Source organism: Stenella coeruleoalba (assembly GCF_951394435.1).
Source record: "Stenella coeruleoalba genome assembly, contig: scaffold_78, whole genome shotgun sequence".
NCBI lineage: Eukaryota > Metazoa > Chordata > Mammalia > Artiodactyla > Delphinidae > Stenella > Stenella coeruleoalba.
In genome coordinates this window covers 51,261-76,041 of record NW_027646200.1, presented here as the reverse complement: position 1 = coordinate 76,041, position 24,781 = coordinate 51,261, and the positions used below count along the sequence as shown (strand labels likewise).

At 43.8% G+C, this 24,781-nt stretch overlaps 1 long non-coding RNA gene across 2 annotated transcripts in view; it reads left to right on the top strand.

The window, feature by feature from the left end:
• Nucleotides 1–24,781, top strand: part of LOC307181261 — a 1,302,881-nt gene that overhangs the window by 1,277,196 nt on the left and 904 nt on the right. The window contains exon 6 of one of the 2 annotated variants that reach the window (XR_013826246.1): nucleotides 11,306–11,386. The exons of the other annotated variant lie outside the window; for it this stretch is intronic. This is a non-coding gene — a long non-coding RNA (uncharacterized lncRNA). Of the gene's footprint in view, nucleotides 1–11,305; nucleotides 11,387–24,781 lie in introns of those variants that run through there. 2 annotated transcript variants of the gene reach the window in all.

Here is a 24,781-nt window from a genome sequence, read left to right as displayed (position 1 = left end):
TTCGTTGAGCAAGGAGTAGCTCTTGTCTATTCCATATTTGGCTTAAGGAACTTTATCTGTGCTCATTTCAATCTCTGGTTTTATGCAGCACCCCAACTCACCTTTACCCTTAAGCAGGAATAAGTTGGTTTTCTAAATTTGAGACCCTGTTCTGTTCTGTAATTCAGTTCCTGTGTAGCCAAGTTTCCATTCCGTGTATTACTGATATCTTATGATGTTTCTTTTTCTGTGTGACTTATTTCAGTTAGAATCATCATACCTGAATCCACTCATTGTGCTGCTAAGGGCCTGATGACACAGATTTCATTGCTGAGTGATATTGCTTTGTAAGTAAATACCACAACTTCTTTATCCATTTTTCACTTTCTGCGATGTTGAACTTGTACTGTAAACGAGGTTTTTGTAAACAGAGCCGTTCCAAACTTTGGGGTGGCTGTGTCTTTTCGATTTTAATTTCCCTAAGCTATAGGACCATGAGTGGAAGTGCCCTAGGTTCTGTTGCTTTGTTTTTTAGATGTTTCAGGAAACACCATACACTTCTCCCGAGTGGTTGTTGGCAATTTACAACCCGCCCATCAGCATAACAAGGCTCCCAGTTCTCCATGGCCTGTCCTGCCTTTCTGGATTTTACACTTTTTTCAGATGGCCCTTTTGACCGGGGGGAAGTGAGACTTCATTGTAGTGCAGATTTCCTTTGCAAGCTTGCTTGGTTGGCCAAAATGGGCGTATGCGTTTTTTCCTGAATATATTCAGGAAAAAACGCATACGCCCTTTTTGGCCAAGTGCATCATTGTGGACGTTCTGCCTCTTTTCCTATGCTTTCAATGCAATTCCAGTCTACCTCCTGAAATCGGTTTCCTGCAATTCTGCCCCGCTTTCAAGTCCTCTTGGCAGCCTTACTTCAGTCTATTTTTGGACGATAGCTGTCATTTATAACTCTGCAGGTTTGTGAATTACAGTGCCCCTGAGCTCCTTTCTTCAACTCGCTTTCTTGTGACCTGGCCGCAACACCGCAGGATGGCTTCAGGCCCTAATCTGGTTCCGGTACGGCACGCTGAGCCTTTGGTTATTTCCTCTTCCTGTTGGGAAATGAGAGTTAAATTTGCCCGTCCAGACACCTCCAGCTAGTCTCTCATTGGTTCTCGCTATTCCTGTTCATCTTCCGCAGAAATTGCAAACTGAGCCAAACAGGAGGTTAAAGGCGCTGACTCTCCAAGTGGGGAGAGTGTTAGTAAAGCGTCTGGAATGTTGCACCTGAGTACCAGGGGAGGAAACCTGAGACATATTTGAACACGTCTCCCGATCACATGGTTGATCATACTCTGGGTTCCACATGCATGTTTTAGCTGAAGGAAGAATACCTAAAACCTGGGTAGTTGAAACCCGTGGAATGGGTACCATGCAATATGACTTCAAAGGGTCTTCATTTGCTCACCGAACCTCTCCAATCCTATCACTGCTGCGTTTATGCCCCTGTACACATGCTTGATTCTCTTTCGGAGACATAGCAATCCATAGGTTTTAAGATACTTACAAGTCAGGTACATTCTTAGGCGTTTAATATGCGGTGTTGAGTCAATTTCGTTGAGCAAGGAGTAGCTCTTGTCTATTCCATATTTGACTTAAGGAACTTTATCTGTGCTCATTTCAATCTCTGGTTTTATGCAGCACCCCAACTCACCTTTACCCTTAAGCAAGCATAAGTTGGTTTTCTAAATTTGAGACCCTGTTCTGTTCTGTAATTCAGTTCCTGTGTAGCCAAGTTTCCATTCCGTGTATTACTGATATCTTATGATGTTTCTTTTTCTGTGTGACTTATTTCAGTTAGAATCATCATACCTGAATCCACTCATTGTGATGCTAAGGGCCTGATGACATAGATTTCATTGCTGAGTGATATTGCTTTGTAAGTAAATACCACAACTTCTTTATCCATTTTTCACTTTCTGCGATGTTGAACTTGTACTGTAAACGAGGTTCTTGTAAACAGAGCCATTCCAAACTTTGGGGTGGCTGTGTCTTTTTGATTTTAATTTCCCTAAGCTATAGGACCATAAGTGGCAGTGCCCTAGGCTCTGTTGCTTTGTTTTTTAGATGTTTCAGGAAACACCATACACTTCTCCCGAGTGGTTGTTGGCAATTTACATCCCGCCCATCAGCATAACAAGGCTCCCAGTTCTCCATGGCCTGTCCTGCCTTTCTGGATTTTACACTTTTTTCAGATGGCCCTTTTGACCGGGGGGAAGTGAGACTTCATTGTAGTGCAGATTTCCTTTGCAAGCTTGCTTGGTTGGCCAAAAAGGGCGTATGCGTTTTTTCCTGAATATATTCAGGAAAAAACGCATACGCCCTTTTTGGCCAAGTGCATCATTGTGGACGTTCTGCCTCTTTTCCTATGCTTTCAATGCAATTCCAGTCTACCTCCTGAAATCGGTTTCCTGCAATTCTGCCCCGCTTTCAAGTCCTCTTGGCAGCCTTACTTCAGTCTATTTTTGGACGATAGCTGTCATTTATAACTCTGCAGGTTTGTGAATTACAGTGCCCCTGAGCTCCTTTCTTCAACTCGCTTTCTTGTGACCTGGCCGCAACACCGCAGGATGGCTTCAGGCCCTAATCTGGTTCCGGTACGGCACGCTGAGCCTTTGGTTATTTCCTCTTCCTGGTGGGAAATGAGAGTTAAATTTGCCCGTCCAGACACCTCCAGCTAGCCTCTCATTGGTTCTCGCTATTCCTGTTCATCTTCCGCAGAAATTGCAAACTGGGCCAAACAGGAGGTTAAAGGCGCTGACTCTCCAAGTGGGGAGAGTGTTAGTAAAGCGTCTGGAATGTTGCACCAGAGTACCAGGGGAGGAAAACTGAGACATATTTGAACACGCCTCCCGTTCACATGGTTGATCATACTTGGGTTCCACATGCATGTTTTAGCTGAAGGAAGAATACCTTAAACCTGGAGAGTTGAGACCCGTGTAATGGGTACCATGCAATATGACTTCAAAGGGTCTTCATTTGCTCACCGAACCTCTCCAATCCTATCACTGCTGCGTTTATGACCCTGTACACATGCTTGATTCTCTTTCGGAGACATAGCAATCCATAGGTTTTAAGATACTTACTAGTCAGGTACATTCTTAGGCGTTTAATATGCGGTGTTGAGTCCATTTCATTGAGCAAGGAGTAGCTCTTGTCTATTCCATATTTGACTTAAGGAACTTTATCTGTGCTCATTTCAATCTCTGGTTTTATGCAGCACCCCAACTCACCTTTACCCTTAAGCAAGCATAAGTTGGTTTTCTAAATTTGAGACCCTGTTCTGTTCTGTAATTCAGTTCCTGTGTAGCCAAGTTTACATTCCGTGTATTACTGATATCTTATGATGTTTCTTTTTCTGTGTGACTTATTTCAGTTAGAATCATCGTACCTGAATCCACTCATTATGCTGCTACGGGCCTGATGACATAGATTTCATTGCTGAGTGATACTGCATTGTACGTAAGTACCACAAGTTCTTTATACATTTTTCACTTTCTGTGATATTGAACTTGTACGGTAAACGAGGTTCTTGTAAACGGAGGCGTCCCAAACTTTGGGGTGGTTGTGTCTTTTTGATTTTAATTTCCCTAAGCTATAGGACCATAAGTGGAAGTGCCCTAGGCTCTGTTGCTTTGTTTTTTAGATGTTTCAGGAAACACCATACACTTCTCCCGAGTGGTTGTTGGCAATTTACATCCCGCCCATCAGCATAACAAGGCTCCCAGTTCTCCATGGCCTGTCCTGCCTTTCTGGATTTTACACTTTTTTCAGATGGCCCTTTTGACCGGGGGGAAGTGAGACTTCATTGTAGTGCAGATTTCCTTTGCAAGCTTGCTTGGTTGGCCAAAAAGGGCGTATGCGTTTTTTCCTGAATATATTCAGGAAAAAACGCATACGCCCTTTTTGGCCAAGTGCATCATTGTGGACGTTCTGCCTCTTTTCCTATGCTTTCAATGCAATTCCAGTCTACCTCCTGAAATCGGTTTCCTGCAATTCTGCCCCGCTTTCAAGTCCTCTTGGCAGCCTTACTTCAGTCTATTTTTGGACGATAGCTGTCATTTATAACTCTGCAGGTTTGTGAATTACAGTGCCCCTGAGCTCCTTTCTTCAACTTGCTTTCTTGTGACCTGGCCGCAACACCGCAGGATGGCTTCAGGCCCTAATCTGGTTCCGGCACGGCACGCTGAGCCTTTGATTATTTCCTCTTCCTGGTGGGAAATGAGAGTTAAATTTGCCCGTCCAGACACCTCCAGCTAGTCTCTCATTGGTTCTCGCTATTCCTGTTCATCTTCCGCAGAAATTGCAAACTGGGCCAAAGAGGAGGTTAAAAGCGCTGACTCTCCAAGGGGGGAGAGTGTTAGTAAAGTGTCTGGAATGTTGCACCCGAGTACCAGGGGAGGAAAACTGAGACATATTTGAACACGTCTCCCGATCACATGGTTGATCATACTCTGGGTTCCACATGCATGTTTTAGCTGAAGGAAGAATACCTTAAACCTGGGTAGTTGAAACCCGTGGAATGGGTACCATGCAATATGACTTCAAAGGGTCTTCATTTGCTCACCGAACCTCTCCAATCCTATCACTGCTGCGTTTATGCCCCTGTACACATGCTTGATTCTCTTTCGGAGACATAGCAATCCATAGGTTTTAAGATACTTACTAGTCAGGTACATTCTTAGGCGTTTAATATGCGGTGTTGAGTCCATTTCGTTGAGCAAGGAGTAGCTCTTGTCTATTCCATATTTGGCTTAAGGAACTTTATCTGTGCTCATTTCAATCTCTGGTTTTATGCAGCACCCCAACTCACCTTTCCCCTTAAGCAAGCATAAGTTAGTTTTCTAAATTTGAGACCCTGTTCTGTTCTGTAATTCAGTTCCTGTGTAGCCAAGTTTCCATTCCGTGTATTGCTGATATCTTATGATGTTTCTTTTTCTGTGTGACTTATTTCAGTTAGAATCATCATACCTGAATCCACTCATTGTGCTGCTAAGGGCCTGATGACACAGATTTCATTGCTGAGTGATATTGCTTTGTAAGTAAATACCACAACTTCTTTATCCATTTTTCACTTTCTGCGATGTTGAACTTGTACTGTAAACGAGGTTCTTGTAAACAGAGCCGTTCCAAACTTTGGGGTGGCTGTGTCTTTTTGATTTTAATTTCCCTAAGCTATAGGACCATAAGTGGAAGTGCCCTAGGTTCTGTTTCTTTGTTTTTTAGATGTTTCAGGAAACACCATACACTTCTCCCGAGTGGTTGTTGGCAATTTACATCCCGCCCATCAGCATAACAAGGCTCCCAGTTCTCCATGGCCTGTCCTGCCTTTCTGGATTTTACACTTTTTTCAGATGGCCCTTTTGACCGGGGGGAAGTGAGACTTCATTGTAGTGCAGATTTCCTTTGCAAGCTTGCTTGGTTGGCCAAAAAGGGCGTATGCGTTTTTTCCTGAATATATTCAGGAAAAAACGCATACGCCCTTTTTGGCCAAGTGCATCATTGTGGACGTTCTGCCTCTTTTCCTATGCTTTCAATGCAATTCCAGTCTACCTCCTGAAATCGGTTTCCTGCAATTCTGCCCCGCTTTCAAGTCCTCTTGGCAGCCTTACTTCAGTCTATTTTTGGACGATAGCTGTCATTTATAACTCTGCAGGTTTGTGAATTACAGTGCCCCTGAGCTCCTTTCTTCAACTCGCTTTCTTGTGACCTGGCCGCAACACCGCAGCATGGCTTCAGGCCCTAATCTGGTTCCGGCCCGGCATGCTGAGCCTTTGGTTAATTCCTCTTCCTGGTGGAAAATGAGAGTTAAATTTGCCCGTCCAGACACCTCCAGCTAGCCTCTCATTGGTTCTCGCTATTCCTGTTCATCTTCCGCAGAAATTGCAAACTGGGCCAAACAGGAGGTTAAAGGCGCTGACTCTCCAAGTGGGGAGAGTGTTAGTAAAGCGTCTGGAATGTTGCATCCGAGTACCAGGGGAGGAAAACTGAGACATATTTGAACACGTCTCCCGTTCACATGGTTGATCATACTTGGGTTCCACATGCATGTTTTAGCTGAAGGAAGAATACCTTAAACCTGGAGAGTTGAGACCCGTGGAATGGGTACCATGCAATATGACTTCAAAGGGTCTTCATTTGCTCACCGAACCTCTCCAATCCTATCACTGCTGCGTTTATGCCCCTGTACACATGCTTGATTCTCTTTCGGAGACATAGCAATCGATAGGTTTTAAGATACTTACTAGTCAGGTACATTCTTAGGCGTTTAATATGGGGTGTTGAGTCCATTTCGTTGAGCAAGGAGTAGCTCTTGTCTATTCCATATTTGGCTTAAGGAACTTTATCTGTGCTCATTTCAATCTCTGGTTTTATGCAGCACCCCAACTCACCTTTCCCCTTAAGCAAGCATAAGTTGGTTTTCTAAATTTGAGACCCTGTTCTGTTCTGTAATTCAGTTCCTGTGTAGCCAAGTTTACATTCCGTGTATTACTGATATCTTATGATGTTTCTTTTTCTGTGTGACTTATTTCAGTTAGAATCATCATACCTGAATCCACTCATTGTGCTGCTAAGGGCCTGATGACATAGATTTCATTGCTGAGTGATATTGTTTTGTAAGTAAATACCACAACTTCTTTATCAATTTTTCACTTTCTGCGATGTTGAACTTGTACTGTAAACGAGGTTCTTGTAAACAGAGCCGTTCCAAACTTTGCGGTGGCTGTGTCTTTTTGATTTTAATTTCCCTAAGCTATAGGACCATAAGTGGAAGTGCCCTAGGTTCTGTTGCTTTGTTTTTTAGATGTTTCAGGAAACACCATACACTTCTCCCGAGTGGTTGTTGGCAATTTACAACCCGCCCATCAGCATAACAAGGCTCCCAGTTCTCCATGGCCTGTCCTGCCTTTCTGGATTTTACACTTTTTTCAGATGGCCCTTTTGACCGGGGGGAAGTGAGACTTCATTGTAGTGCAGATTTCCTTTGCAAGCTTGCTTGGTTGGCCAAAAAGGGCGTATGCGTTTTTTCCTGAATATATTCAGGAAAAAACGCATACGCCCTTTTTGGCCAAGTGCATCATTGTGGACGTTCTGCCTCTTTTCCTATGCTTTCAATGCAATTCCAGTCTACCTCCTGAAATCGGTTTCCTGCAATTTTGCCCCGCTTTCAAGTCCTCTTGGCAGCCTTACTTCAGTCTATTTTTGGACGATAGCTGTCATTTATAACTCTGCAGGTTTGTGAATTACAGTGCCCCTGAGCTCCTTTCTTCAACTCGGTTTGTTTTGAGCTGGCCGCAACACTGCAGGATGGCTTCAGGCCCTAATCTGGTTCCGGTACGGCACGCTGAGCCTTTGGTTATTTCCTCTTTCTGTTGGGAAATGAGAGTTAAATTTGCCCGTCCAGACACCTCCAGCTAGCCTCTCATTGGTTCTCGCTATTCCTGTTCATCTTCCGCAGAAATTGCAAACTGTGCCAAACAGGAGGTTAAAGGCGCTGACTCTCCAAGTGGGGAGAGTGTTAGTAAAGCATCTGGAATGTTGCACCCGAGTACCAGGGGAGGAAAACTGAGACATATTTGAACACGCCTCCCGATCACATGGTTGATCATACTCTGGGTTCCACATGCATATTTTAGCTGAAGGAAGAATACCTAAAACCTGGGTAGTTGAAACCCGTGGAATGGGTACCATGCAATATGACTTCAAAGGGTCTTCATTTGCTAACCGAACCTCTCCAATCCTATCACTGCTGCGTTTATGCCCCTGTACACATGCTTGATTCTCTTTCAGAGACATAGCAATCCATAGGTTTTAAGATACTTACTAGTCAGGTACATTTTTAGGCGTTTAATATGCGGTGTTGAGTCCATTTCGTTGAGCAAGGAGTAGCTCTTGTCTATTCCATATTTCGCTTAAGGAACTTTATCTGTGTTCATTTCAATCTCTGGTTTTATGCAGCACCCCAACTCACCTTTCCCCTTAAGCAAGCATAAGTTGGTTTTCTAAATTTGAGACCCTGTTCTGTTTTGGAATGCAGTTCCTGTGTAGTCAAGTTTACATTCCGTGTATTAGTGATATCTTATGATGTTTCTTTTTCTGTGTGACTTATTTCAGTTAGAATCATCGTACCTGAATCCACTCATTATGCTGCTACGGGCCTGATGCCATAGATTTCATTGCTGAGTGATACTGCATTGTACGTAAGTACCACAAGTTCTTTATCCATTTTTAACTTTCTGTGATATTGAACTTGTACTGTAAACGAGGTTCTTGTAAACAGAGCCGTTCGAAACTTTGGGGTGGCTGTGTCTTTTTGATTTTAATTTCCCTAAGCTATAGGACCATAAGTGGAAGTGCCCTAGGCTCTGTTGCTTTGTTTTTTAGATGTTTCAGGAAACACCATACACTTCTCCCGAGTGGTTGTTGGCAATTTACATCCCGCCCATCAGCATAACACGGCTCCCAGTTCTCCATGGCCTGTCCTGCCTTTCTGGATTTTACACTTTTTTCAGATGGCCCTTTTGACCGGGGGGAAGTGAGACTTCATTGTAGTGCAGATTTCCTTTGCAAGCTTGCTTGGTTGGCCAAAAAGGGCGTATGCGATTTTTCCTGAATATATTCAGGAAAAAACGCATACGCCCTTTTTGGCCAAATGCATCATTGTGGACGTTCTGCATCTTTTCCTATGCTTTCAATGCAATTCCAGTCTACCTCCTGAAATCGGTTTCCTGCAATTCTGCCCCGCTTTCAAGTCCTCTTGGCAGCCTTACTTCAGTATATTTTTGGACGATAGCTGTCATTTATAACTCTGCAGGTTTGTGAATTACAGTGCCCCTGAGCTCCTTTCTTCAACTCGCTTTCTTTTGAGCTGGCCGCAACACCGCAGGATGTCTTCAGGCACTAATCTGGTTCCGGCACAGCACGCTGAGCCTTTGGTTAATTCCTCTTCCTGGTGGGAAATGAGAGTTAAATTTGCCCGTCCAGACACCTCCAGCTAGCCTCTAATTGGTTCTCGCTATTCCTGTTCATCTTCCGCAGAAATTGCAAACTGGGCCAAACAGGAGGTTAAAGGGACTGACTCTCCAAGTGGGGAGAGTGTTAGTAAAGCGTCTGGAATGTTGCACCCGAGTACCAGGGGAGGAAAACTGAGACATATTTGAAAACGTCTCCCGATCACATGGTTGATCATACTCTAGGTTCCACATGCATGTTTTAGCTGAAGGAAGAATACCTTAAACCTGGGTAGTTGAAACCCGTGGAATGGGTACCATGCAATATGACTTCAAAGGGTCTTCATTTGCTCACCGAACCTCTCCAATCCTATCACTGCTGCGTTTATGCCCCTGTACACATGCTTGATTCTCTTTCAGAGACATAGCAATCCATAGGTTTTAAGATACTTACTAGTCAGGTACATTCTTAGGCGTTTAATATGCGGTGTTGAGTCCATTTCGTTGAGCAAGGAGTAGCTCTTGTCTATTCCATATTTGGCTTAAGGAACTTTATCTGTGCTCATTTCAATCTCTGGTTTTATGCAGCACCCCAACTCACCTTTCCCCTTAAGCAGGAATAAGTTGGTTTTCTAAATTTGAGACCCTGTTCTGTTCTGTAATTCAGTTCCTGTGTAGCCAAGTTTACATTCCGTGTATTACTGATATCTTATGATGTTTCTTTTTCTGTGTGACTTATTTCAGTTAGAATCATCATACCTGAATCCACTCATTGTGCTGCTAAGGGCCTGATGACACAGATTTCATTGCTGAGTGATATTGCTTTGTAAGTAAATACCACAACTTCTTTATCCATTTTTCACTTTCTGCGATGTTGAACTTGTACTGTAAACGAGGTTCTTGTAAACAGAGCCGTTCCAAACTTTGGGGTGGCTGTGTCTTTTTGATTTTAATTTCCCTAAGCTATAGGACCATGAGTGGAAGTGCCCTAGGTTCTGTTGCTTTGTTTTTTAGATGTTTCAGGAAACACCATACACTTCTCCCGAGTGGTTGTTGGAAATTTACAACCCGCCCATCAGCATAACAAGGCTCCCAGTTCTCCATGGCCTGTCCTGCCTTTCTGGATTTTACACTTTTTTCAGATGGCCCTTTTGACCGGGGGGAAGTGAGACTTCATTGTAGTGCAGATTTCCTTTGCAAGCTTGCTTGGTTGGCCAAAAAGGGCGTATGCGTTTTTTCCTGAATATATTCAGGAAAAAACGCATACGCCCTTTTTGGCCAAGTGCATCATTGTGGACGTTCTGCCTCTTTTCCTATGCTTTCAATGCAATTCCAGTCTACCTCCTGAAATCGGTTTCCTGCAATTCTGCCCCGCTTTCAAGTCCTCTTGGCAGCCTTACTTCAGTCTATTTTTGGACGATAGCTGTCATTTATAACTCTGCAGGTTTGTGAATTACAGTGCCCCTGAGCTCCTTTCTTCAACTTGCTTTCTTGTGACCTGGCCGCAACACCGCAGGATGGCTTCAGGCCCTAATCTGGTTCCGGCACGGCACGCTGAGCCTTTGGTTATTTCCTCTTCCTGGTGGGAAATGAGAGTTAAATTTGCCCGTCCAGACACCTCCAGCTAGTCTCTCATTGGTTCTCGCTATTCCTGTTCATCTTCCGCAGAAATTGCAAACTGGGCCAAAGAGGAGGTTAAAGGCGCTGACTCTCCAAGTGGGGAGAGTGTTAGTAAAGTGTCTGGAATGTTGCACCCGAGTACCAGGGGAGGAAAACTGAGACATATTTGAACACGTCTCCCGTTCACATGGTTGATCATACTTGGGTTGCACATGCATGTTTTAGCTGAAGGAAGAATACCTTAAAGCTGGAGAGTTAAGACCCGTGTAATGGGTACCATGCAATATGACTTCAAAGGGTCTTCATTTGCTCACCGAACCTCTCCAATCCTATCACTGCTGCGTTTATGCCCCTGTACACATGCTTGATTCTCTTTCGGAGACATAGCAATCCATAGGTTTTAAGATACTTACAAGTCAGGTACATTCTTAGGCGTTTAATATGCGATGTTGAGTCCATTTCGTTGAGCAAGGAGTAGCTCTTGTCTATTCCATATTTGACTTAAGGAACTTTATCTGTGCTCATTTCAATCTCTGGTTTTATGCAGCACCCCAACTCACCTTTACCCTTAAGCAAGCATAAGTTGGTTTTCTAAATTTGAGACCCTGTTCTGTTCTGTAATTCAGTTCCTGTGTAGCCAAGTATCCATTCCGTGTATTACTGATATCTTATGATGTTTCTTTTTCTGTGTGACTTACTTCAGTTAGAATCATCGTACCTGAATCCACTCATTGTGCTGCTAAGGGCCTGATGACACAGATTTCATTGCTGAGTGATATTGCTTTGTAAGTAAATACCACAACTTCTTATCCATTTTTCACTTCTGCGATGTTGAACTTGTACTGTAAACGAGGTTCTTGTAAACAGAGCCGTTCCAAACTTTGGGGTGGCTGTGTCTTTTTGATTTTAATTTCCCTAAGCTATAGGACCATAAGTGGAAGTGCCCTAGGTTCTGTTGCTTTGTTTTTTAGATGTTTCAGGAAACACCATACACTTCTCCCGAGTGGTTGTTGGCAATTTACATCCCGCCCATCAGCATAACAAGGCTCCCAGTTCTCCATAGCCTGTCCTACCTTTCTGGATTTTACACCTTTTTCAGATGGCCCTTTTGACCGGGGGGAAGTGAGACTTCATTGTAGTGCAGATTTCCTTTGCAAGCTTGCTTGGTTGGCCAAAAAGGGCGTATGCGTTTTTTCCTGAATATATTCAGGAAAAAACGCATACGCCCTTTTTGGCCAAGTGCATCATTGTGGACGTTCTGCCTCTTTTCCTATGCTTTCAATGCAATTCCAGTCTACCTCCTGAAATCGGTTTCCTGCAATTCTGCCCCGCTTTCAAGTCCTCTTGGCAGCCTTACTTCAGTCTATTTTTGGACGATAGCTGTCATTTATAACTCTGCAGGTTTGTGAATTACAGTGCCCCTGAGCTCCTTTCTTCAACTCGGTTTCTTTTGAGCTGGCCGCAACACCGCCGAATGGCTTCAGGCCCTAATCTGGTTCCGGTACGGCACGCTGAGCCTTTGGTTATTTCCTCTTCCTGTTGGGAAATGAGAGTTAAATTTGCCCGTCCAGACACCTCCAGCTAGTCTCTCATTGGTTCTCGCTATTCCTGTTCATCTTCCGCAGAAATTGCAAACTGTGCCAAACAGGAGGTTAAAGGCGCTGACTCTCCAAGTGGGGAGAGTGTTAGTAAAGCGTCTGGAATGTTGCACCCGAGTACCAGGGGAGGAAAAACTGAGACATATTTGAACACGTCTCCCGATCACATGGTTGATCATACTTGGGTTCCACATGCATGTTTTAGCTGAAGGAAGAATACCTTAACCTGGAGAGTTGAGACCCGTGTAATGGGTACCATGCAATATGACTTCAAAGGGTCTTCATTTGCTCACCGAACCTCTCCAATCCTATCACTGCTGCGTTTATGCCCCTGTACACATGCTTGATTCTCTTTCGGAGACATAGCAATCCATAGGTTTTAAGATACTTACTAGTCAGGTACATTCTTAGGCGTTTAATATGTGGTGTTGAGTCCATTTCGTTGAGCAAGGAGTAGCTCTTGTCTATTCCATATTTGACTTAAGGAACTTTATCTGTGCTCATTTCAATCTCTGGTTTTATGCAGCACCCCAACTCACCTTTACCCTTAAGCAAGCATAAGTTGGTTTTCTAAATTTGAGACCCTGTTCTGTTCTGTAATTCAGTTCCTGTGTAGCCAAGTTTACATTCCGTGTATTACTGATATCTTATGATGTTTCTTTTTCTGTGTGACTTATTTCAGTTAGAATCATCGTACCTGAATCCACTCATTATGCTGCTACGGGCCTGATGACATAGATTTCATTGCTGAGTGATACTGCATTGTACGTAAGTACCACAAGTTCTTTATCCATTTTTCACTTTCTGTGATATTGAACTTGTACGGTAAACGAGGTTCTTGTAAACGGAGGCGTCCCAAACTTTGGGGTGGCTGTGTCTTTTTGATTTTAATTTCCCTAAGCTATAGGACCATAAGTGGAAGTGCCCTAGGCTCTGTTGCTTTGTTTTTTAGATGTTTCAGGAAACACCATACACTTCTCCCGAGTGTCTGTTGGCAATTTACATCCCGCCCATCAGCATAACAAGGCTCCCAGTTCTCCATGGCCTGTCCTGCCTTTCTGGATTTTACACTTTTTTCAGATGGCCCTTTTGACCGGGGGGAAGTGAGACTTCATTGTAGTGCAGATTTCCTTTGCAAGCTTGCTTGGTTGGCCAAAAAGTGCGTATGCGTTTTTTCCTGAATATATTCAGGAAAAAACGCATACGCCCTTTTTGGCCAAGTGCATCATTGTGGACGTTCTGCCTCTTTTCCTATGCTTTCAATGCAATTCCAGTCTACCTCCTGAAATCGGTTTCCTGCAATTCTGCCCCGCTTTCAAGTCCTCTTGGCAGCCTTACTTCAGTCTATTTTTGGACGATAGCTGTCATTTATAACTCTGCAGGTTTGTGAATTACAGTGCCCCTGAGCTCCTTTCTTCAACTTGCTTTCTTGTGACCTGGCCGCAACACCGCAGGATGGCTTCAGGCCCTAATCTGGTTCCGGCACGGCACGCTGAGCCTTTGGTTATTTCCTCTTCCTGGTGGGAAATGAGAGTTAAATTTGCCCATCCAGACACCTCCAGCTAGTCTCTCATTGGTTCTCGCTATTCCTGTTCATCTTCCGCAGAAATTGCAAACTGGGCCAAACAGGAGGTTAAAGGCGCTGACTCTCCAAGTGGGGAGAGTGTTAGTAAAGTGTCTGGAATGTTGCACCCGAGTACCAGGGGAGGAAAACTGAGACATATTTGAACACGTCTCCTGTTCACATGGTTGATCATACTTGGGTTGCACATGCATCTTTTAGCTGAAGGAAGAATACCTTAAACCTGGAGAGTTAAGACCCGTGTAATGGGTACCATGCAATATGACTTCAAAGGGTCTTCATTTGCTCACCGAACCTCTCCAATCCTATCATTGCTGCGTTTATGCCCCTGTACACATGCTTGATTCTCTTTCGGAGACATAGCAATCCATAGGTTTTAAGATACTTACTAGTCAGGTACATTCTTAGGCGTTTAATATGCGATGTTGAGTCCATTTCGTTGAGCAAGGAGTAGCTCTTGTCTATTCCATATTTGACTTAAGGAACTTTATCTGTGCTCATTTCAATCTCTGGTTTTATGCAGCACCCCAACTCACCTTTACCCTTAAGCAAGCATAAGTTGGTTGTCTAAATTTGAGACCCTGTTCTGTTCTGTAATTCAGTTCCTGTGTAGCCAAGTTTACATTCCGTGTATTACTGATATCTTATGATGTTTCTTTTTCTGTGTGACTTACTTCAGTTAGAATCATCGTACCTGAATCCACTCATTGTGCTGCTAAGGGCCTGATGACACAGATTTCATTGCTGAGTGATATTGCTTTGTAAGTAAATACCACAACTTCTTTATCCATTTTTCACTTTCTGCGATGTTGAACTTGTACTGTAAACGAGGTTCTTGTAAACAGAGCCGTTCCAAACTTTGGGGTGGCTGTGTCTTTTTGATTTTAATTTCCCTAAGCTATAGGACCATAAGTGGAAGTGCCCTAGGTTCTGTTGCTTTGTTTTTTAGATGTTTCAGGAAACACCATACACTTCTCCCGAGTGGTTGTTGGCAATTTACATCCCGCCCATCAGCATAACAAGGCTCCCATTTCTCCATGGCCTGTCCTACCTTTCTGGATTTTACACTTTTTTCAGATGGCCCTTTTGACCGGGGGGAAGTGAGACTTCATTGTAGTGCAGATTTCCTTTGCAAGCTTGCTTGGTTGGCCAAAAAGGGCGTATGCGTTTTTTCCTGAATATATTCAGGAAAAAACGCATACGCCCTTTTTGGCCAAGTGCATCATTGTGGACGTTCTGCCTCTTTTCCTATGCATTCAATGCAATTCCAGTCTACCTCCTGAAATCGGTTTCCTGCAATTCTGCCCCGCTTTCAAGTCCTCTTGGCAGCCTTACTTCAGTCTATTTTTGGACGATAGCTGTCATTTATAACTCTGCAGGTTTGTGAATTACAGTGCCCCTGAGCTCCTTTCTTCAACTCGGTTTCTTTTGAGCTGGCCGCAACACCGCAGAATGGCTTCAGGCCCTAATCTGGTTCCGGTACGGCACGCTGAGCCTTTGGTTATTTCCTCTTCCTGTTGGGAAATGAGAGTTAAATTTGCCCGTCCAGACACCTCCAGCTAGTCTCTCATTGGTTCTCGCTATTCCTGTTCATCTTCCGCAGAAATTGCAAACTGTGCCAAACAGGAGGTTAAAGGCGCTGACTCTCCAAGTGGGGAGAGTGTTAGTAAAGCGTCTGGAATGTTGCACCCGAGTACCAGGGGAGGAAAACTGAGACATATTTGAACACGTCTCCCGATCACATGGTTGATCATACTCTGGGTTCCACATGCATGTTTTAGCTGAAGGAAGAATACCTAAAACCTGGGTAGTTGAAACCCGTGGAATGGGTACCATGCAATATGACTTCAAAGGGTCTTCATTTGCTCACCGAACCTCTCCAATCCTATCACTGCTGCGTTTATGCCCCTGTACACATGCTTGATTCTCTTTCGGAGACATAGCAATCCATAGGTTTTAAGATACTTACAAGTCAGGTACATTCTTAGGCGTTTAATATGCGGTGTTGAGTCCATTTCGTTGAGCAAGGAGTAGCTCTTGTCTATTCCATATTTGACTTAAGGAACTTTATCTGTGCTCATTTCAATCTCTGGTTTTATGCAGCACCCCAACTCACCTTTACCCTTAAGCAAGCATAAGTTGGTTTTCTAAATTTGAGACCCTGTTCTGTTCTGTAATTCAGTTCCTGTGTAGCCAAGTTTCCATTCCGTGTATTACTGATATCTTATGATGTTTCTTTTTCTGTGTGACTTATTTCAGTTAGAATCATCATACCTGAATCCACTCATTGTGATGCTAAGGGCCTGATGACATAGATTTCATTGCTGAGTGATATTGCTTTGTAAGTAAATACCACAACTTCTTTATCCATTTTTCACTTTCTGCGATGTTGAACTTGTACTGTAAACGAGGTTCTTGTAAACAGAGCCGTTCCAAACTTTGGGGTGGCTGTGTCTTTTTGATTTTAATTTCCCTAAGCTATAGGACCATAAGTGGCAGTGCCCTAGGCTCTGTTGCTTTGTTTTTTAGATGTTTCAGGAAACACCATACACTTCTCCTGAGTGTCTGTTGGCAATTTACATCCCGCCCATCAGCATAACAAGGCTCCCAGTTCTCCATGGCCTGTCCTGCCTTTCTGGATTTTACACTTTTTTCAGATGGCCCTTTTGACCGGGGGGAAGTGAGACTTCATTGTAGTGCAGATTTCCTTTGCAAGCTTGCTTGGTTGGCCAAAAAGGGCGTATGCGTTTTTTCCTGAATATATTCAGGAAAAAACGCATACGCCCTTTTTGGCCAAGTGCATCATTGTGGACGTTCTGCCTCTTTTCCTATGCTTTCAATGCAATTCCAGTCTACCTCCTGAAATCGGTTTCCTGCAATTCTGCCCCGCTTTCAAGTCCTCTTGGCAGCCTTACTTCAGTCTATTTTTGGACGATAGCTGTCATTTATAACTCTGCAGGTTTGTGAATTACAGTGCCCCTGAGCTCCTTTCTTCAACTCAGTTTCTTTTGACCTGGCCGCAACACCGCAGGATGGCTTCAGGCCCTAATCTGGTTCCGGCCCGGCATGCTGAGCCTTTGGTTAATTCCTCTTCCTGGTGGGAAATGAGAGTTAAATTTGCCCGTCCAGACACCTCCAGCTGGCCTCTCATTGGTTCTCGCTATTCCTGTTCATCTTCCGCAGAAATTGCAAACTGGGCCAAACAGGAGGTTAAAGGGACTGACTCTCCAAGTGGGGAGAGTGTTAGTAAAGCGTCTGGAATGTTGCACCCGAGTACCAGGGGAGGAAAACTGAGACATATTTGAACACGTCTCCCGATCACATGGTTGATCATACTCTAGGTTCCACATGCATGTTTTAGCTGAAGGAAGAATACATTAAACCTGGGTAGTTGAAACCCGTGGAATGGGTACCATGCAATATGACTTCAAAGGGTCTTCATTTGCTCACCGAACCTCTCCAATCCTATCACTGCTGCGTTTATGCCCCTGTACACATGCTTGATTCTCTTTCGGAGACATAGCAATCCATAGGTTTTAAGATACTTACTAGTCAGGTACATTCTTAGGCGTTTAATATGGGGTGTTGAGTCCATTTCGTTGAGCAAGGAGTAGCTCTTGTCTATTCCATATTTGGCTTAAGGAACTTTATCTGTGCTCATTTCAATCTCTGGTTTTATGCAGCACCCCAACTCACCTTTACCCTTAAGCAGGAATAAGTTGGTTTTCTAAATTTGAGACCCTGTTCTGTTCTGTAATTCAGTTCCTGTGTAGCCAAGTTTCCATTCCGTGTATTACTGATATCTTATGATGTTTCTTTTTCTGTGTGACTTATTTCAGTTAGAATCATCATACCTGAATCCACTCATTGTGCTGCTAAGGGCCTGATGACACAGATTTCATTGCTGACTGATATTGCTTTGTAAGTAAATACCACAACTTCTTTATCCATTTTTCACTTTCTGCGATGTTGAACTTGTACTGTAAACGAGGTTCTTGTAAACAGAGGCATCCCAAACTTTGGGGTGGCTGTGTCTGTTTGATTTTAATTTCCCTAAGCTATAGGACCATAAGTGGCAGTGCCCTAGGCTCTGTTGCTTTGTTTTTTAGATGTTTCAGGAAACACCATACACTTCTCCCGAGTGTCTGTTGGCAATTTACATCCCGCCCATCAGCATAACAGGGCTCTCAGTTCTCCATGGCCTGTCCTGCCTTTCTGGATTTTACACTTTTTTCAGATGGCCCTTTTGACCGGGGGGAAGTGAGACTTCATTGTAGTGCAGATTTCCTTTGCAAGCTTGCTTGGTTGGCCAAAAAGGGCGTATGCGTTTTTTCCTGAATATATTCAGGAAAAAACGCATACGCCCTTTTTGGCCAAGTGCATCATTGTGGACGTTCTGCCTCTTTTCCTATGCTTTCAATGCAATTCCAGTCTACCTCCTGAAATCGGTTTCCTGCAATTCTGCCCCGCTTTCAAGTCCTCTTGGCAGCCTTACTTCAGTCTATTTTTGGACGATAGCTGTCATTTATAACTCTGCAGGTTTGTGAATTACAGTGCCCCTGAGCTCCTTTCTTCAACTCGCTTTCTTGTGACCTGGCCGCAATACCGCAGGATGGCTTCAGGCCCTAATCTGGTTCCGGCCTGGCATGCTGAGCCTTTGGTTAATTCCTCTTCCTGGTGGGAAATGAGAGTTAAATTTGCCCATCTAGCCACCTCCAGCTAGCCTCTCATTGGTTCTCGCTATTCCTGTTCATCTTCCGCAGAAATTGCAAACTGGACCAAACAGGAGGTTAAAGGGACTGACTTTCCAAGTCGGGAGAGTGTTAGTAAAGCGTCTGGAATGTTGCACCCGAGTAACAGGGGAGGTAAACTGAGACATATTTGAACACGTCTCCCGTTCACATGGTTTATCATACTTGGGTTCCACATGCATGTTTTAGCTGAAGGAAGAATACCTTAAACCTGGAGAGTTGAGACCCGTGTAAAGGGTACCATGCAATATGACTTCAAAGGGTCTTCATTTGCTCACCGAACCTCTCCAATCCTATCACTGCTGCGTTTATGCCCCTGTACACATGCTTGATTCTCTTTCGGAGACATAGCAATCCATAGGTTTTACGATACTTACTAGTCAGGTACATTCTTAGGCGTTTAATATGCGGTGTTGAGTCCATTTCGTTGAGCAAGGAGTAGCTCTTGTCTATTCCATATTTGGCTTAAGGAACTTTATCTGTGCTCATTTCAATCTCTGGTTTTATGCAGCAACCCAACTCACCTTTCCCCTTAAGCAAGCATAAGTTGGTTTTCTAAATTTGAGAACCTGTTCTGTTTTGGAATTCAGTTCCTGTGTAGCCAAGTTTACATTCCGTGTATTAGTGATATCTTATGATGTTTCTTTTTCTGTGTGACTTATTTCAGTTAGAATCATCGTACCTGAATCTACTCATTATGCTGCTACGGGCCTGATGACATAGATTTCATTGCTGAGTGATACTGCATTGTACGTAAGTACCACAAGTTCTTTATCCACTTTTCACTTTCTGCGATGTTGAACTTGTACTGTAAACGAGGTTCTTGTAAACAGAGCCGTTCCAAACTTTGGGGTGGCTGTGTCTTTTTGATTTTAATTTCCCTAAGCTATAGGACCATAAGTGGAAGTGCCCTAGGCTCCGTTGCTTTGTTTTTTAGATGTTTCAGGAAACACCATACACTTCTCCCAAGTGTCTTTTGGCAATTTACATCCCGCCCATCAGCATAACAAGGCTCCCAGTTCTCAATGGCCTGTTGCCTTTCTGGATTTTACACTTTTTTCAGATGGCCCTTTTGACCAGGGGGAAGTGAGACTTCATTGTAGTGCAGATTTCCTTTGCAAGCTTGCTTGGTTGGCCAAAAAGGGCGTATGCGTTTTTTCCTGAATATATTCAGGAAAAAACGCATACGCCCTTTTTGGCCAAGTGCATCATTGTGGACGTTCTGCCTCTTTTCCTATGCTTTCAATGCAATTCCAGTCTACCTCCTGAAATGGGTTTCCTGCAATTCTGCCCCGCTTTCAAGTCCTCTTGGCAGCCTTACTTCAGTCTATTTTTGGACGATAGCTGTCATTTATAACTCTGCAGGTTTGTGAATTACAGTGCCCCTGAGCTCCTTTCTTCAACTCGCTTTATTTTGAGCTGGCCGCAACACCGCAGGATGGCTTCAGGCCCTAATCTGGTTCTGGCATGGCACGCTGAGCTTTTGGTTAATTCCTCTTCCTGGTAGGAAATGAGAGTTAAATTTGCCCGTCCAGACACCTCCAGCTAGTCTCCATTGGTTCTCGCTATTCCTGTTCATCTTCCGCAGAAATTGCAAACTGGGCCAAACAGGAGGTTAAAGGCATTGACTCTACAAGTGGGGAGAGTGTTAGTAAAGCGTCTGGAATGTTGCATCCGAGTACCAGGGGAGGAAAACTGAGACATATTTGAACACGTCTCCCGTTCACATGGTTGATCATACTTGGGTTCCACATGCATGTTTTAGCTGAAGGAAGAATACCTTAAACCTGGAGAGTTAAGACCCGTGTAATGGGTACCATGCAATATGACTTCAAAGGGTCTTCATTTGCTCACCGAACCTCTCCAATCCTATCACTGCTGCGTTTATGCCCCTGTACACATGCTTGATTCTCTTTCGGAGACATAGCAATCCATAGGTTTTAAGATACTTACTAGTCAGGTACATTCTTAGGCGTTTAATATGCGGTGTTGAGTCCATTTCGTTGAGCAAGGAGTAGCTCTTGTCTATTCCATATTTGACTTAAGGAACTTTATCTGTGCTCATTTCAATCTCTGGTTTTATGCAGCACCCCAACTCACCTTTCCCCTTAAGCAAGCATAAGTTGGTTTTCTAAATTTGAGACCCTGTTCTGTTCTGTAATTCAGTTCCTGTGTAGCCAAGTTTACATTCCGTGTATTACTGATATCTTATGATGTTTCTTTTTCTGTGTGACTTACTTCAGTTAGAATCATCATACCTGAATCCACTCATTGTGCTGCTAAGGGCCTGATGACACAGATTTCATTGCTGAGTGATATTGCTTTGTAAGTAAATACCACAACTTCTTTATCCATTTTTCACTTTCTGCGATGTTGAACTTGTACTGTAAACGAGGTTCTTGTAAACAGAGCCGTTCCAAACTTTGGGGTGGCTGTGTATTTTTGATTTTAATTTCCCTAAGCTATAGGACCATAAGTGGCAGTGCCCTAGGCTCTGTTGCTTTGTTTTTTAGATGTTTCAGGAAACACCATACACTTCTCCCGAGTGTCTGTTGGCAATTTACATCCCGCCCATCAGCATAACAAGGCTCCCAGTTCTCCATGGCCTGTCCTGCCTTTCTGGATTTTACACTTTTTTCAGATGGCCCTTTTGACCGGGGGGAAGTGAGACTTCATTGTAGTGCAGATTTCCTTTGCAAGCTTGCTTGGTTGGCCAAAAAGGGCGTATGCGTTTTTTCCTGAATATATTCAGGAAAAAACGCATACGCCCTTTTTGGCCAAGTGCATCATTGTGGACGTTCTGCCTCTTTTCCTATGCTTTCAATGCAATTCCAGTCTACCTCCTGAAATCGGTTTCCTGCAATTCTGCCCCGCTTTCAAGTCCTCTTGGCAGCCTTACTTCAGTCTATTTTTGGACGATAGCTGTCATTTATAACTCTGCAGGTTTGTGAATTACAGTGCCCCTGAGCTCCTTTCTTCAACTCGCTTTCTTTTGAGCTGGCCGCAACACCGCAGGATGGCTTCAGGCCATAATCTGGTTCCGGCATGGCACGCTGAGCCTTTGGTTAATTCCTCTTCCTGGTAGGAAATGAGAGTTAAATTTGCCCGTCCAGACACCTCCAGCTAGTCTCCATTGGTTCTCGCTATTCCTGTTCATCTTCCGCAGAAATTGCAAACTGGGCCAAACAGGAGGTTAAAGGGACTGACTCTCCAAGTCGGGAGAGTGTTAGTAAAGCGGCTGGAATGTTGCACCCGAGTACCAGGGGAGGAAAACTGAGACATATTTGAACACGTCTCCCGATCACATGGTTGATCATACTTGGGTTCCACATGCATGTTTTAGCTGAAGGAAGAATACCTTAAACCTGGAGAGTTAAGACCCGTGTAATGGGTACCATGCAATATGACTTCAAAGGGTCTTCATTTGCTCACCGAACCTCTCCAATCCTATCACTGCTGCGTTTATGCCCCTGTACACATGCTTGATTCTCTTTCGGAGACATAGCAATCCATAGGTTTTAAGATACTTACTAGTCAGGTACATTCTTAGGCGTTTAATATGCGGTGTTGAGTCCATTTCGTTGAGCAAGGAGTAGCTCTTGTCTATTCCATATTTGACTTAAGGAACTTTATCTGTGCTCATTTCAATCTCTGGTTTTATGCAGCACCCCAACTCACCTTTCCCCTTAAGCAAGCATAAGTTGGTTTTCTAAATTTGAGACCCTGTTCTGTTCTGTAATTCAGTTCCTGTGTAGCCAAGTTTACATTCCGTGTATTACTGATATCTTATGATGTTTCTTTTTCTGTGTGACTTACTTCAGTTAGAATCATCATACCTGAATCCACTCATTGTGCTGCTAAGGGCCTGATGACACAGATTTCATTGCTGAGTGATATTGCTTTGTAAGTAAATACCACAACTTCTTTATCCATTTTTCACTTTCTGCGATGTTGAACTTGTACTGTAAACGAGGTTCTTGTAAACAGAGCCGTTCCAAACTTTGGGGTGGCTGTGTCTTTTTGATTTTAATTTCCCTAAGCTATAGGACCATAAGTGGAAGTGCCCTAGGTTCTGTTGCTTTGTGTTTTAGATGTTTCAGGAAACACCATGCCCTTCTCCCGAGTGGTTGTTGGCAATTTACATCCCGCCCATCAGCATAACAAGGCTCCCAGTTCTCCATGGCCTGTCCTGCCTTTCTGGATTTTACACTTTTTTCAGATGGCCCTTTTGACCGGGGGGAAGTGAGACTTCATTGTAGTGCAGATTTCCTTTGCAAGCTTGCTTGGTTGGCCAAAAAGGGCGTATGCGTTTTTTCCTGAATATATTCAGGAAAAAACGCATACGCCCTTTTTGGCCAAGTGCATCATTGTGGACGTTCTGCCTCTTTTCCTATGCTTTCAATGCAATTCCAGTCTACCTCCTGAAATCGGTTTCCTGCAATTCTGCCCCGCTTTCAAGTCCTCTTGGCAGCCTTACTTCAGTCTATTTTTGGACGATAGCTGTCATTTATAACTCTGCAGGTTTGTGAATTACAGTGCCCCTGAGCTCCTTTCTTCAACTCGCTTTCTTTTGAGCTGGCCGCAACACCGCAGGATGGCTTCAGGCCATAATCTGGTTCCGGCATGGCACGCTGAGCCTTTGGTTAATTCCTCTTCCTGGTAGGAAATGAGAGTTAAATTTGCCCGTCCAGACACCTCCAGCTAGTCTCCATTTGTTCTCGCTATTCCTGTTCATCTTCCGCAGAAATTGCAAACTGGGCCAAACAGGAGGTTAAAGGGACTGACTCTCCAAGTCGGGAGAGTGTTAGTAAAGCGTCTGGAATGTTGCACCCGAGTACCAGGGGAGGAAAACTGAGACATATTTGAACACGTCTCCCGATCACATGGTTGATCATACTCTAGGTTCCACATGCATGTTTTAGCTGAAGGAAGAATACCTTAAACCTGGGTAGTTGAAACCCATGGAATGGGTACCATGCAATATGACTTCAAAGGGTCTTCATTTGCTCACCGAACCTCTCCAATCCTATCACTGCTGCGTTTATGCCCCTGTACACATGCTTGATTCTCTTTCGGAGACATAGCAATCCATAGGTTTTAAGATACTTACTAGTCAGGTACATTCTTAGGTGTTTAATATGCGGTGTTGAGTCCATTTCGTTGAGCAAGGAGTAGCTCTTGTCTATTCCATATTTGACTTAAGGAACTTTATCTGTGCTCATTTCAATCTCTGATTTTATGCAGCACCCCAACTCACCTTTACCCTTAAGCAAGCATAAGTTGGTTTTCTAAATTTGAGACCCTGTTCTGTTCTGTAATTCAGTTCCTGTGTAGCCAAGTTTACATTCCGTGTATTACTGATATCTTATGATGTTTCTTTTTCTGTGTGACTTATTTCAGTTAGAATCATCATACCTGAATCCACTCATTGTACTGCTAAGGGCCTGATGACACAGATTTCATTGCTGAGTGATATTGCTTTGTAAGTAAATACCACAACTTCTTTCTCCATTTTTCACTTTCTGCGATGTTGAACTTGTACTGTAAACGAGGTTCTTGTAAACAGAGGCGTCCCAAACTTTGGGGTGGCTGTGTCTGTTTGATTTTAATTTCCCTAAGCTATAGGACCATAAGTGGCAGTGCCCTAGGCTCTGTTGCTTTGTTTTTTAGATGTTTCAGGAAACACCATACCCTTCTCCCGAGTGTCTGTTGGCAATTTACATCCCGCCCATCAGCATAACAAGGCTCCCAGTTCTCCATGGCCTGTCCTGCCTTTCTGGATTTTACACTTTTTTCAGATGGCCCTTTTGACCGGGGGGAAGTGAGACTTCATTGTAGTGCAGATTTCCTTTGCAAGCTTGCTTGGTTGGCCAAAAAGGGCGTATGCGTTTTTTCCTGAATATATTCAGGAAAAAACGCATACGCCCTTTTTGGCCAAGTGCATCATTGTGGACGTTCTGCCTCTTTTCCTATGCTTTCAATGCAATTCCAGTCTACCTCCTGAAATGGGTTTCCTGCAATTCTGCCCCGCTTTCAAGTCCTCTTGGCAGCCTTACTTCAGTCTATTTTTGGACGATAGCTGTCATTTATAACTCTGCAGGTTTGTGAATTACAGTGCCCCTGAGCTCCTTTCTTCAACTCGCTTTCTTTTGAGCTGGCCGCAACACCGCAGGATGGCTTCAGGCCCTAATCTGGTTCTGGCATGGCACGCTGAGCCTTTGGTTAATTCCTCTTCCTGGTAGGAAATGAGAG